Source organism: Panicum virgatum, chromosome 7K (assembly GCF_016808335.1).
Source record: "Panicum virgatum strain AP13 chromosome 7K, P.virgatum_v5, whole genome shotgun sequence".
In the NCBI taxonomy this organism is placed as follows: Eukaryota; Viridiplantae; Streptophyta; class Magnoliopsida; order Poales; family Poaceae; genus Panicum; species Panicum virgatum.
Window position 1 is genome coordinate 34,353,197 of NC_053142.1, and position 14,969 is coordinate 34,368,165.

At 52.7% G+C, this 14,969-nt stretch overlaps 1 long non-coding RNA gene and 1 pseudogene across 1 annotated transcript; one reads left to right on the forward strand and one right to left on the reverse strand.

Annotated features, from left to right (window-relative positions):
• Positions 1-632: 632 nt before the first annotated feature.
• Positions 633-1,782, reverse strand: LOC120641171. The gene is made up of 3 exons (XR_005662167.1): positions 1,269-1,782; positions 1,087-1,182; positions 633-929 (listed from the first exon to the last, which is right to left on the reverse strand). It is a non-coding gene; the product is annotated as an uncharacterized LOC120641171 (long non-coding RNA).
• Positions 1,783-12,173: 10,391 nt separating this feature from the next.
• Positions 12,174-13,397, forward strand: LOC120640165 (annotated as a pseudogene).
• The last annotated feature ends 1,572 nt before the right edge of the window (positions 13,398-14,969 follow it).

Below are 14,969 nucleotides of genomic sequence, written 5' to 3' on the forward strand. Positions count from 1 at the left end.
CCGGTAGTGTCTCTTCTCAACCGACAACGGTGTTTATAAGTAGCGGCCACCACTATGTAGGAAAAGGCCTATAGTGATGGACGTCATCTCCCTATGATGACGGGCATCGCGCTTGTCACTCCTACATCGTCACTGATTAGAACAGAAGGGTGACGGGCATTTGCCCGTCACCTATGTGACAGACAAGTGACGGATATCAGATGAAGCCCGTCACTTTTCTTAGTGACCAGGCCCCCCGTGTGAGGTCTTCGACCGTCACCTTTGTCTACTACAGGTGACAGGCCTATAACAAAACCCATCACTTATCAATGTTTAGAAGGTGACGGGCTTCAGTTTAGCACCGTCACCTTTCTTGGTGACCAGGCCCCTCATATGGGGTCTACGACCGTCACCTTTGTCCAACACATATGACGGTTAGCTCACGACGCCCGTCACCTACGATTCTAGATAAGTGACGGGTTGTGCTTTACTGCGCCATCACCTGGTGAGTATACAGCAGGGACGGATTTGGTTGTTGCCCGTCACCTTAGAACCTGACCCCTGCAAGCTGAAATTTGTTTCCTGGCTGCATCCTAGAGCACAACTAGAATTTGGCAGCCTTCTTGTTGATCCAGCAAACACACAGAATAGAACTCAATTGATATCTCGCAAAGCTTACATAAAAAACAACCACCAACTGTACATGACAAACTATATATTGTATCTCTGCACTATAAATTAACAGTACACATATACAATAATCACATGAATTGAGAGTAGGTCCATGAAAGAATTAACAGTACACATATACAATTATCAGTTCATCAGCTGTGACAGTGGAAGTCACCTTTGTCGCTTATGACATCTAGAAGCAAGAAGGAGGCAAGCTTTTCTCTAATACCCAAGAGCTGCTTGTCGTCCAATTGCTTGTCCGGATGACCCCGCACATCCTAGCAAAAAGTGACAGTCAAATGATGAGTGCTTATACGACACACACACACACAACTAGTGGTGACAGTCAAATGATGAGTGCTTGTGTGTGTGTGTGTGTCTGTGTGTGTGTGTTGATGCAGCAAGCGGTCAGAGATATATTTGACAAAGGCATACTTTTGATTCTTTAAGGGTTTTGAAACTTGTAGCAAGGCGGATCATGTGGTATGCAACATAGAACCCGCATACATTTCCAGGTCCTTGCTGCATGCACTGCTCAAGATGATATATACTATTAGCACAAATATATTATTTAGTGAAATCATGAAAACATAGTATGCAGAAGGTCAGAGATATACCGAAAAATCGGTCACGTGCGTCAACTTGGTTTTTGGAAGACAGTGCTCGGCTCGAAAGGTGGGGAAAGTACTGCATTAGGCGTTATGGATGTCGTTAGCTGCAAATTAAATAGGTGACAGGCTCCAAATAAGAAGATTGCAAATGTGGTAACTCAGAGATATACCTATCAATAACCGCCTTGGTGCTGGTGAAGTCTCGTTGTCCCAGAGTGATGCCATCGTCGCCGAGTGATCTTAAGGAGTCTATGTACCACACTATTTTCCACTTCGGACAGATGACGGCTAGGAAATAGTGGGAGCCTGTGTGGTGCGCGGCAAGCACACAACATGGTGAAGAGCCCAAGACCTTTGTGATGGCAGACTCTACGTGCTGCGGATCCTTATTGATCACTCCGGCAGAGAAATCCTGGGTGTCAATGAATTCAACACTAAGCTCACGGTTCTTTGATTCTCTGGCCAATTGCCTACATACAAATACATTAGTTTTCAGAAAGTTGACATAGGGTTTAGCATTACGAAGTAATTAAAAATAACAGGAACAATCTTTTGTGCTATATATACTCATAGTGTCAAGCAACAGATGAGGGAGATGTCCAAGGCATCGAGGTTGAAGACGTCGTACAGATCAAACCAAGAAACGGAGAAATAACCAAGCCCACTGTGCAAGTCCTTAGCCTTGTAATGACCCATGATTGACGCATCATCACCGTTGGCATGGGTCATGTAGTGCTTGTGGAGTCCCTTGGTATTCACCCCTGCAGTGGCCAGATCCAGCTCTGACAACATTGGATTGCCCATCACAAACTTGTAGTGAGCAGAAGTCCATACATTTTTTGCAGCTGGTTCCTTGGGTGCCGCCTTACCCTTTGATTCCGTTGCTTTCTGTGCTGGTGGCTTGGGTTCTGCCTTACCCTTTCCCTTTTTCTTTGGGGTGGCTGGTCTCTTTTTCTTTGGTGCGGCGGGAGGGTCGTCGCGTGGCATCCTTGTTCATATTTTCAGGATCAGGTGTTGGGTGCGTGACCGCTTTGGGGCACCACTAGTTGTCGACCGACCAATTGGGGGATGATAATACCACTTTTCATCCATTGGATCCGCATGGTAACGGCATCCCCCAAAGTATAAATGTCGGCTTCTGGCAGCGGGATGGGCAGAGCAATATCCTTGGCATTCTGGTGGACAAAATCAATCTTGACCACGACATACCCATCCTGCACTGGCACTATGTGGCATTCCTTGTCCCCAAGTTGCACAATCCCCTGTGCTAGCTCAATAAACAAAGTTGAGTAGCTTCCAGTTATAATGCTGCAGGGGGTTGGAACATTATTGAGCCTTTCAATGAAGTCCGGCTCATCAAATATAGGATATTGCTGCGCTGACCGGGGGAGGGGGGTTAGGCAAGGTTGCTGCTGCTGCTTCTGGATCTTGCTATTCCACCTCCTTGGAGGCGCAGTTGCTCTTACCATGGGCCGCAGCTAATAATGCTGCTTCAACATCAATCCCTGCTGCCCTGAGTGTAGCAAAGATGTCATCCTTTATCTTTTGTTTTAGGCGGTCGGGATCCACAATAGAAGACTGTTTCTTTTTCTTCCACAAGCCTTCATGTTCTTTGCCGAAGGCTTCCTTCCAACCCCTTGAACTGGAGACTCCACGCACGCGACCGGTGTGCTCTGGCATATCAATGGCAGTGGAGAGGATGCCATATTCTCTTACACCGCTCTCATGATCCTTCAGCTCGATCACCCGGTCAGCCAGCCTCTTGGTACCATCGCTACTCCAGGTGATTTCCCCGGTGGATGGTGTTGGACCAGCCCTGGCCCTTAAATATGGCTCTGATCGCCCAGGATATTGTTTCCAAGGGTTCTCTGACTCCGCCTCCTCCATTGCCTTGTTCTCTTTGCTCCACCTCCCCTTCTCTTTCCTAGCATAGCCCTCTGGACCGAGGCAGTGGTTGTCTGTGATCCTAGCATGAAGGTTCTTGAAGTGCTCACTCTTCTCTTTGAACTGCTCCGAGGTGGCAGTCTCCACGAACATCTCCCAGTCTTGGCGATCCAAGTGCTTGTGCAGCTCGAAGGGCTCTTTACCATCATTGACATAATTTCGTACCAGATTGGACTTGAAGCTCCTGTGGAGCCTGGCGATTGACTTGCATGCTGCCCCTTTGACACGATTCAGCTCTGCCTCGGATGTGCCCTCAGGAAACTGCAAGTATTGCTTCATGATATCGAACAAGCCCTACCGCATGGGCTCTTCCAAATCCTCAAAGTGGACATTGATTCCAACCCTTTACCGTGCGATTAATCCACAGATCAGTCGCCATCATTTTATTCCATCATCATTTGTTAGGAACCCGTCACTGTCGAACCCTGCGACTTTGATGATGTCACTAGGCCACTTGGTTTGTGCTCTTGGGTTCCTACGCTGGGAGGTGCTACATGCACCTGTTTATGCAGACACTTCGGGTTGAACATTCAGCACTTGGTCAACTTGTGCATTTGAATCAGAGGATCCAGTTTCCGACATGGCTTCTTCCACTGATTCTGCAAAAATAGGCAGCAAAATAAACCATGATGATCCAATTAAATAGACAGCAAATGTACCACATCATCATTTGCAGAAAGATTCAATAAAACCAAAATGATCCAATAATACATAAAAAAATGATCTTAGACATAAAAGATCAGCAGCTCTTGCATGTCAACTATCAAAAATATAACATACAAAGGCATCAGAAATGGGATAGATATGTTTCGATTAACTAACTATCCATGAAGACCTCAGCCTCGAAAGGCAGAAGCACATGCCACAGTACTCCAGCAAGTGTACATGCCATATGCTTCATGCCTTTTGAGGTTGACCTGTTCATGGCAACAACTCAATCTCTCAATTTTATTTGTCAGAGGTGGCAATGACTTATTCACTCTCCAGAATCCATGAAGAGCTCAGCCTCAATGGGCAGAAACAGATGTCACACACTAGCGAGTGTTCATGACATCTGCTTCATGCCTTTTGAGGCTGACCTGTTCATGGCAAGTACTCAATCTCTCAATATAATTTGGGAAAGGTGGCAATGAGTGATTCACTCTCAAAAATCCATGAAGAGCTCAGCCTCGAAGGGCAATTACAGTTGTCACACACCAGCGAGTGTTCATGGCATCTGTTTCATGCCCTTCGAGGCTGACCTGTTCATGGCAAGTAACAATCTCTCAATCTCTCAATTTTGTATGGCAATAAGATTTTCACTATTCCCATATCTTCATTTGCCTCTAATTGCAAAAATAGACAACAAATCCAAGCAATTCAGACAGATGTTTCGGACAGCAAAAATAGACAGCAAATCCAAGCAATGTAGACTGATGTTTCGGACAGCAAAAATAGACAGCAAATCCAAGCAAATATATGACAGCAAGAACAATTTTGCCTGAAGACGACGACGGGCGCGACGGAGTGACCGGCTCTGAATCTTGCCCGCTGGCGGCGCCTGGGCTCTGGATATTGTCTGCGCGATGGCGTGCCCAGCTCTGGATCTTGACGGCTGGCGGCGGCTGGCCTTTGGCTCTTGCCTGGGCGACAGCGTGCCCAGCTCTGGATCTTGACTGCTGGCGGCGGCTGGCCTCTGGCTCTTGCCTGGGCGAGGCCGAGGGCGGTGGTCGGGGGCCGTGACGAGGAGGCGCGACGGCGAAGAGGGCGGCGCAACCGGAGGAGGCGAGGAGGTGGGCCTGAGCGACGGCGAAGAGGGCCTACTGGAGGAGGCGAGGAGGAGGGCGCGACCTAAGGTTTGAAATGGGAGCCGTAAAGATCTACGGTTAAGGGGGATGGCTTTAAGTACAGTTGGAACTTGTAACGACCTAAAAAATTCACCAAATAAATCACACGCTAAATTTTTTTCAAAACTCTTTTTCGTCGTTGAGCTCAAAACCACCTAAACCCTGAATCCTAACTCCCGAAAATCTTTCCTCTGGCCCGAGCACCCAATTTCCAACTCTCGATTCCATTCGTCGATGTCACCTTTTCTTTTCGCCGACCGTACCTCGCTCTCTCTATTTTTCCTCACCACCGTCTCATCGCGCGACCGCCGACCGCGATTAGCGCCGGCCGCACGCGCCACTGTCCCCCTGGCCTGCGCACCCGGCCGCACATGCCCCCCTGGCCCGCGCACCCGGCCGCGTATGCCCCCCTGGCCCGCGCACCCGGCCGCGCATGCCCCCCTGGCCCGCACACCCGGCCACGCACGCCTCCCCTTGCCCGCGCGCGCGACCGACGCCGCGCGTGGCCGACCACGGCCGCGGTCGCCGCGGTCGCCGCCGGCGCGAATCCCGTCCTCCTCCTCTCTTTCTCTCTCCCTCCTTTTTCTTTTCCCTTTTCTATTTTTTCCATTTTCTTTTCTTTTTTCCTTTTCTTTTCTTCCATTTCTCTTTTCTTTTCTCCCTCCCTCCTCTCTCTCCTTCCTCCCTTCATTCCCCGTCACGCCTGCCTGCCCCGAGCCGCTCCCTGCCAGTCCTCCCGCGCGCGCCTCCCTCCCTTGCCACTCGTGCCCGGGCCATGGCACCTGCAGCGCACGCTCGCGCCCACATGCACGAGCGCACGCGCACACAACGCTCGCCGCGCTAGGCCGAAACGGCCGCACCGCCCGCCGTGGCGCCGCTGCGCGCCCCGCTGAGCCAGTCCACGCACGCGGACCGCGTGCCGGAGCGCCGCCGTGCCGCCCGCCGCTGCCATGCCCGCACCGCCCACCGGCCGCGCCAGCGCCACCTCTCCCTATGCTGCTCGCCGCCTCGGCGCGCGTGCACGCGTGGCCGCGCCACCCGCCGGCCGCCCGGTCCCGTTCGCCGCTACCCCGACCCCCCACGTGCGCACGCCGCACAACGCCGCCCTATGCTCACCGCTTCCGCTTATGTCCCATCATCCCTGCACCACCTCGCTGCCCATGTGCCGCTCCACGACGTGCGAGCGCGGCCGAGCGCCATTAAGGCCCGCCGCGCCGCCCGCCGGCACCTACTCGCCACCGCCGCGCTCGAGGCGCTATAAATAGACCCCAAGCCCCGCCTTCGAGCTCCGCAACCGCCACCACCACGAGCCGCGCCTCCTCCCAAGCTCCAACACTGCCGCCGCGAACCCACACTGCCGTCACGACTGCATCCCGTGGACTGGCCTCCCTACTCCCCTACAAACAAAGGTGAGCAGGGGAAGTCGAGCTCCCGAGCCCCCTGGTGCCTCTCTCTCTCTCTCCTCCTGGCCGCCGCCGGGCTCAGCAGCGACGCCACCTCGACCATCGCCGCTCGCCGCCGCTCGCCCTCGCGGATAGGCCGCCCCGGTTCACCCCAAGCCAAGCCGCGGCCGGGTATCAGACCCCGCGCCTCCCCGCTCCATTTTCCCCCTCCGCCCGACCACGATTAAGGCCCAGACCGCCGGATTGGCCGCCGCCGACGAGCGCCACCCTCCCTCCCCTGTTTCCCAGCACGGGGGAAGGAAGGGGATGGCAACTTTGCCAAAAACCCCTCCCACTTTACGCTATTCCATAAAGAACCCTTCCACCTATTGCTTTTATTCAAAAAGAACCCTGCCCTTTACTCTTTTTTCAAATAAACCTTTTCCACATATAAACATAATTCTAAATATAACCTTGACCCTCCCCGAATAATCCAAATAGTTTCTAAATTACAAACCAAGCCCCTACCTTCTCAATTATAATTACAAATAGGTCCATGGACCCCTGTTTAACCCTTAAACCATCCTGTAACCTATCATTTCATGCACCAAACGAACTCTGATCGGCCCGAACCTCTTCCACGCCTTTCTTAACCTAGTTTCGGCCATGCCATTACGAAACCACCCAAAAATATTACTCCAAACTCCATATCTTAATTATTTCCGATTCGAGCTCAACGATAAAACTTTTATTTCTTTTTCTTGATTGTGTGTTTGTTTGTACGTGTCGTAGACCACGGTGTGAACAAAGGAGAGCCCATTGACGAGAAGTACTGTGAGCCCGTGAACGAGGACCAGATCCACGACCCCGAGCCCGAAGGACAGTGCTTCGACCAGAACCTCTCCGAAGGCTTCGAAGACGGCAAGTTCAATCCCATCCTTTGATGCAAGCTTTTATCCTAGTTTTTATAGTCACAACCCATTGGCCTGTTTTACAAAATTGCATATGTTTTGCTTGCATGAAAACACGGTTGGATAGCCACCCCTTGATTGGTGACAACCATTCCTTGACCACCTAGATTAATGTCTGATTTTGCTTGGACGTTAATCGATACTAGAACGCTTAGGACCTGCTACTTTATACAACTTGTTTTATAAAGAAAAGGTGTGTGTGGGAAGGGATAAAAGTGGATTTTCGAAAGATGAGTCTAGACGGGATGGATGGCATTTCAGTGTGATTTGCCGTTTGGTGTGCTCGTGCCAGTATGGCAGGGCAAGGAAGGGAGATATCCATCTTGTCACCCCTAAGGACCGAGTTGGTGTTACATCTCACCTAACTCCACTATCGTGCAAACCACTCGACCGTTGTATGGGCAACGGATTAGCATAAATCCCACTAGTTAGTCTGATACCCATCAGGAGAGCTGAGAGCAACGGGTGACTAAGGAAAAGGGATAAGCCCCGAGTGTCTTATGCCCGGTTAAACCTAGGTGAAAGGTCGATGACCCCTTGGTGCATCCCATGATGGCTAGTCAGGTCTAGCTAAGGTGGGTAATGGCTTTGCTGGGATCTGCACCGACACTAAGGTGATCGTGTTGTGGTACCCCACTTGTGGGTAAAGTTGCACACCTCTGCAGAGTTGAAACCTATTCGAATAGTCCGTGCCCACGGTACTGGGCGAGTTACGGTGTGGTCTCACAACTAGTGTTTACTTTGGGATGGGTTGGCGTGAGTTGTTTTGGAAATGTGTCCGGCAGTTGTGCCGTGTGCTACGGCGGATGAGGAGTCCGGTAGCAGTCTAAAACTTGGATCCCGTGTGGATCAACCCTTTGTGTTACTCGGTATAAGAAAACTGGTTTTAGAAATGTTTTCTTTCAAATGAACCCCTGCATAAAATATTGCTTTCCGCAAATCAAACCCTAGCCTTATCCTTGATTTACCCTGTGCATTATACTCTATTTATACCCCCCTCCGTGGGTGTGGTTGGACTTGCTGAGTACGTTTGTACTCACCCCATTATTTATTTTTACAGAGGAAGATCCAGACTTTGTACCCGACGATGTTGAATAGGGGTACCGTCCTGCACCCAGCCTCGCCTGTGGATTAGGGTCACTCGCAGGAGATACCGCATGATGCCAGACTCTGATGATTTTCTCTTTGTTTTTAATATCGTTGCGTGTGTGTGGATTGTAATCCTCGCGATAGTGGCGTTCCTCTGCTCACTACCGCGTAGAGTTGTACGGTAATGAACCATCTGATGTAATAAATGTGTCATCAGCCTCCTGGGACTGATGTTTGTAGCACATTTAAGTTCTCTCTTATGAGGGGACGCTTCAGAACTTGACCCAGGTGACGGGCAAGGAATGTGGCCCGTCACCTTTCTATTAGCTTTACAATGCAGCGCCTGGAGATTGTTTCCAGTGTGGCCCGTCACCTGCAAATGTTTACAGGTGACGGGATCCACATACCGCACGTCACCTATCTATTTCTTTCGGGAATCGCAACCGCCGCCCGTTGCCCTCTCCGCAGCCGCGCGCCCGTTTGAATTCCGCCGGACCTTTCGCATTCCGCTGGCCCTATAAATACTGCCACCCGGACTCTTCTTCTTCTCCACTCACCACGGACGTTGCTCTCGCGCGCCTCAGATCACACAACTGTTTTCGCACGCGCAGCTGCCGCCGTACACCAAGATGTCGGGTGGCTCTCCCTCCCGCCGATCCCGCCGCCGCCGCCGCTATGTTCAAGCAGCGGACTCGTCGTCCTCGTCGCCGTCTTCCTCCCCCTCCTCCCCTCGTCGCCCTCACCTTCGTCCTCCGTCACCTCCGGCGCCAGCCCCTGCTCCGGCTCCGGCCGCTGCGCCGATGGAGGACGTCTTCAACCCCAACCCCTTCGGCCCAGGCGACAACTGGGCAATCGGCGTCCTGAGGGACTCGTTCAACTCGTTGAACGAGACCCGCCACCGCCTTGGGAGACCTCCGGTGAATGCGCCAATCGTGCCGAGCGTCGCCGGATACGTCTACGCCATCTTCATGGTGGCGGAAGCTATGAGGGGACTGCCATAAACTATGTATATCGTAGTTTCTATGTAGCTCCTTATATATATATATATATATATATATATATATATATATATATATATATATATATATATATATATATATAATGAAATTCTGGCTGCTTGCATTGTTATCTCGCAACAATCTCGCAATTTCCAAGGTTTTCTACTCGCGCTATTCTCAGCATTGTTACCTCTCAATTTTCATCGTTTTGTTAGAACTGCGGCGACGTGCGTGTCCAACAAAAAATGTCTAAGTTCGTGGCCACCGGTAAGATGACGCATACACATAAGTGACGAACTATACGCGTAATGCGTCACCTTTCAAGTAGTATAGGTTAAGCGCATCACAAGACGCGGTGTCGGGCTAAGTAAACGCCGTCACCTTCGTGGCTTCAGTCATTGTCCGTCACCATTGGATGTAATCTAGGTGACGGTCAAAGAATGTGGACCGTCACCTTCGCAGCTTCAGTCATGGCCTGTCACCATTGAATGGAATCTAGGTGACGGTCAAAGAATATGGACCGTCACATCCAGTATAGGTGATGGTCGTTGTTAAGATCCGTCACCTATCTTGTCTCAAAGGTGACGGGCCACGTTTCTGCCGAGGCCTCGCGAGGCCCAAACTGGTCCGAGGGTGACGCGCGGAGATAAAGCCCGTCATCTCTACTTGTGGAGTGACAGGCAACAACAGCAGATCACTTTTGTGCACGTCACTATAGGTCGTTTCTTACGTAGTGCACTGACCGAAGCTAGCTTGAGATCGACCAGGAAGCAACAGCGGACACTCTCCGACGAGTAGTCACCCTTGCACACGAATGCCGGCATGGCGTGGGAAGCGACGGCGACGACGAGGTCGTCCACGACTTCTCCCCGCTCCTCCTGATCGATCTACAGGAGCGACCGCCTCGAGCGGCCCCTCATCGTGCCGCCCGTCCCGCCGGGCCTCGACTCCGCCCGCCATTGGCGTCGAATCCAGGGACGCGCCCCTCTCCTGTCATAAGAAAGATAATGGTAATTCAAATTTAATTGGATGCTTAATTTAATAGTTACTATAGCTTTTATTTTATTTTGAGTTTGCATGCATATGCATGTAGGTGATATCATATCAGCATTGTTTTACTTCTGCATGCATGCATGCCAGTGTGTATGCTTCATTATTGGGCTGGCGATCCATCTAAATTCCATTTTAATTAATCCTTTCAGGAATTCAGGTGATGGTTGATGTATAACCGCACCCGCCCGTGCCCACTGAATTTTCTTTCCGACATTCATGGCTCACCAGCCCCACGACACCCTCCGACCCCCTCACCCGGGCACATGCGCCGCCATGCAGCACGCCAGCCAGCGGCGGAACCAGAAATTTTGAATAAGGGGGGCCGAGCAGATACTTTATACTATACGTGAGAAACATATCAAGATATATATACGTATTCCTAATATTTTAGATAGAAAAAATGATTTACATATGTTCTGTTTGCACTTTACAACTTCGCAGACGTATTGCGAATTTGTATTCTCTTTCTTACATAAAATAATATCAAATGTCTTCGTTTTTTTAGTTTGACCATGTTTTCTGAAAAAAATTATAACATACTCCCTCCGTCCCACAAAGAGTGTAGTTTTAGGAAATTTCAGACACATTACTTATCTAAACAAATGACTTTGTTACCCCTAATTATTTCTACCAATTATGATTGAAAACCGCATTATTTATTTGGTTTTCTAGAAATGTAGGGTATTCACTACCGGAAAACGGTATTTTGCCGTGTGCTAGAATCTTCGCCGTGTGCATTATTTCGGGCACACGACGAAGACCTCTTTTACCGTGTGTCGCCAGAAGAACACACGGCAAAGCAAAAACACACAGGAAACCTTACTCTTCGCCGTGTGCCAAGGGCCAGCACACGGCAAACCTTGCTCTTCGCCGTGTGCCAGAACCAAGGACACACGGCGAAGTCTGAAAGTTCACCGTGTGTCCACGGTGCAGACACACGGCGAACAGACGCCGACGCCGTCAGCTAGCCCGGACGGCGTCTTCTCGCTTTTTTTCGCCGTGCGCCTATATATACACACGGCGAAAAGGTTCGCCGTGTGCGCGACTTTTGACACACGGCAAACAAGGGCTTCGCCGTCCCTGTAGCTGCCGTCGGCGCTTTGCCATCGGCGAACAGAAATGTCATGCTACTTTAATTATTAGCACATATTTAGTTAACCAAATAGAGTCCCAATACTTAATAATTAGGGTAATTAGGGGTAGGAGAGTCTTTTATATAGCCATAATTTATTCTAAAAACTCCAGAATGCCTTATATTTGGTGACGGAGGGAGTAATATTGGAGTCTTCGGGTTGGATTTGACTAGTATTTAGCTAGCTGCCTAGGTAGATGTGTATACGTGCACTGTTCAATATGTGTTGTTGGGTTTGTTAAGGACGATGGCCGAAAAACTTAAGTACAAAGCATCGTTGCATTGATTGACCTTTGTGTTGGGCTTTAGAATATAGGTAGGGGTTAAAAATTTTCACTGATTTTAGGGGGGGGCCGTGGCCCCTGCTCGCCCCCCCTGGTTCCGCCGTTGACGCCAGCACCCATCATCTCTTCTCAGTGGCGTCAACAAGTAGCGGCCACACTGACCGAAGCTAGCTTGAGACCAGAAGCCACAGCGCGCGGACCCTCTCCGACGAGTAGTCACCCTTGCACACGAATGACGGGCGCCACGGTTGCCGTGGGAAGCGACGGCGACGACGACGAGGTCGTCCACGACTTCTCCCCGCTCCTCCTGGTCTACAGGAGCGGCCGCCTCGTCCCGCCGGGCCTCGACGCCGCCACGGGCGTCGAGTCCAGGGCAAGGTTTTAAATAGCCGGCTATAGCTTCCGCTACAGACGGCTATAGCTTCTAGGAAGGATCACCGCTATGGCATTTAGCCCGCTAAAACCGGCTATAGCCCGCTAAATGCCGGCTATAGCCCGCTAAACGCCGTAACGGTAGCCTTGCCGCTAAATGTCTCAGCCGGCGATTTAAAACCATGGTCCAGGGACGTGCCCCTCTCCACCTCCTTCGTGCGGCTGTACCTCCCGCCCGGCACCAGCGGCGCGGGCGGCGGCGGCGACACTGACACGATGAAGGCCAGGCTCCCCGTGGTCGTCTACTTCCACGGCGGCGGGTTCGTGATGGGGTCGGCGGCCTCCTGCGTGTACCACCGCTTCCTCAAGACCTCAACGACCTCGCCGCGGCCTGCCCCGCCGTCGCGCCGGTCGTGGTGTCCGTGGACTACCGCCTCGCGCCGGAGCACCCGCTCCCCGCCGCGTACGAGGACTCCCTCGCGGCTCTGGAGTGGGTGCTCGCCGCGGCGGACCCGTGGCTCGCGGCGCACGGCGACCCCGCCCGCGTGTTCCTGGCCGGCGACAGCGCCGGCGGCAACATCTTCCACCACCTCGCCATGCACCCGGACATCCGGCAGGGCGCCGGCCTCAGGGGCGCCGTGCTGATCCTGATCCACCCGTGGTTCTGGCCTTCTGGGGCAAGGAGCCCGTCGGCGGGGAGAGAGAGTATAGAAGCCAGAGGAAGCGCGCGGAGGAGGCGCGGCGCGGCAGGAAGAAGCACCTGTGGGAGTTGGTGTGCCCCGGCGCGGCCGATGGCGTGGACGACCCCAGGATGAACCCGACGGCGCCCGCTGCGCCGGGTCTAGAGGGCCTGGCGTGCGAGAGGGTGTTGGTGTGCGTGGCGGAGGGGGACCACCTGCGGTGGCGCGGAGTGGCGTACGCGGAGGCCGTGGCGCGGGCGAAGAAGCAGCGCGGCGAGCAGCCGCCGGCGGTGGAGCTGTTCGAGTCGGAGGGGGTCGGCCACGTGTTCCACCTGCTGGATCCCGAGATGGAGGAGGCGAAGCGGCTGCTCGGCAGGATCGCGGCGTTCGTGGGTGCGAAGTGAGCGAGGCGAGCTGGGGATGGATCGGAGGATGCATGCGGGAATGCATGCACGCACGCCGTAACCGGTCAAACCGGTCCGGTTACCGCGGTAACCGGTCCGGACCGTTTCGGTTCCGGCTGGTTTCAAACCGGTCCAAATTCAAATTTTAAATTTGAATTCAAAAAATGAAAATATTTCTAAAAATTCCTAAAAATACTTCAAGTTGCGACGAATCTAATGGTGTCAATTTTTTTCAAATATTCGTTCATTTAGTATACTTTGCGAGCATTTGAAGTTAAACAAAAAAAACGTGCATACAAAAGTATACAAATACAATGTAAAACATGTTATACATTGCATTGGAGGGTTTATTTAGGCTAAAACATGTTATACAATCATTCATTTAGTATACTTTGTGGGCATTTGAATTTAAACCAAAAAAAGAAAAAAATTGAATTTGGCCGGTTACCACTTAAACCGACTGGTAATCGGTCAAACCGGACCGGTAAACTGGTCAAACCGATCGGCTAACCGGTGGAAACCGTGTGAACTGCCGTTTTTTATTTAAAATTTGAATTTGACTGGTTTTTTCCGGTAACCGGTCGAACCGGTCCGGTTTACCAGAACCGAAGGTGGCGGTTTCGTCGGACCGGTAAAAAAAATTCTAAACAGGACACGGCGATCCAGGGACAGGGAGGCCAGGGACAAACTGCGTCGCCTCCTTGAGCACACGGACTATTGCAGGCTGTCGCCCTGAACCTGAGAAATATACCACCTGCTGCGCGCGCGCACCGACTCGAGAGCCGACGAGGCAGCCAGCATCGCTCCCGTCCGGGATCCTGTCACTGGCTGTCTGGCTCTGACCGGGAGTCCAAGCCATCGTGCCTACACGCAGGATCTGCACAGGCTAGCACGTTCACTCACAGGCCGCGCGCGAACCTCGGACCGAAACGATCCCTAGATCTGACGGCGACCAACCCCGGATCCCGCAGGTCGCCGCCCCGACCCGACACCGCCCGGTGCCCCGATCGAGACGTGGTGCGTGGACGCCCTCTCCTCCAGCTCCTGCCAGGCAGCTGCAGCTGGGGCCGCCCGGGTCAACCGCTGTCGACCCGGCTCGCGCGCCCCGTCAGCCCGTCTCGTCGCCGCCGCTCTCTCCAGCGGCGCGGCATGTGTCCACGAGCCGTGATCGGCCACGGAACCGGGGCCTGCCTGCCTGCCTGGGCCCCGTCATCCCGAGGTGGTCGCGCTTGCGCTTGCAGCCGGCGACGACCGCGACGTGCTCCTTCACAATTCCGTGCTCCCGGTTGGTGGACGACGGGAGCAGGAGCGGGAGCCGGCCGTCGGCCGGGTCGGCGCGGTTGGCCAGGCACCCATCGGTTGGTCCAAAACGCTGGGAGGAACGGGTGAACGAAGTGGCCGTGGACCAGCGAAGTTTCGCATAAAAGCCAAGCAACACGGCGCGGGCGGGGGAAGCAAAGCGCACGTTTGCTAGCTACAAGCTTGTTCCACCCGTCGGCCGTGGGGTGGGTGCACGGGCGCTTGCATGGGCGGGCACTGTCGTCAGCTCGCTAGCTCGATGCAAAAGCGCGG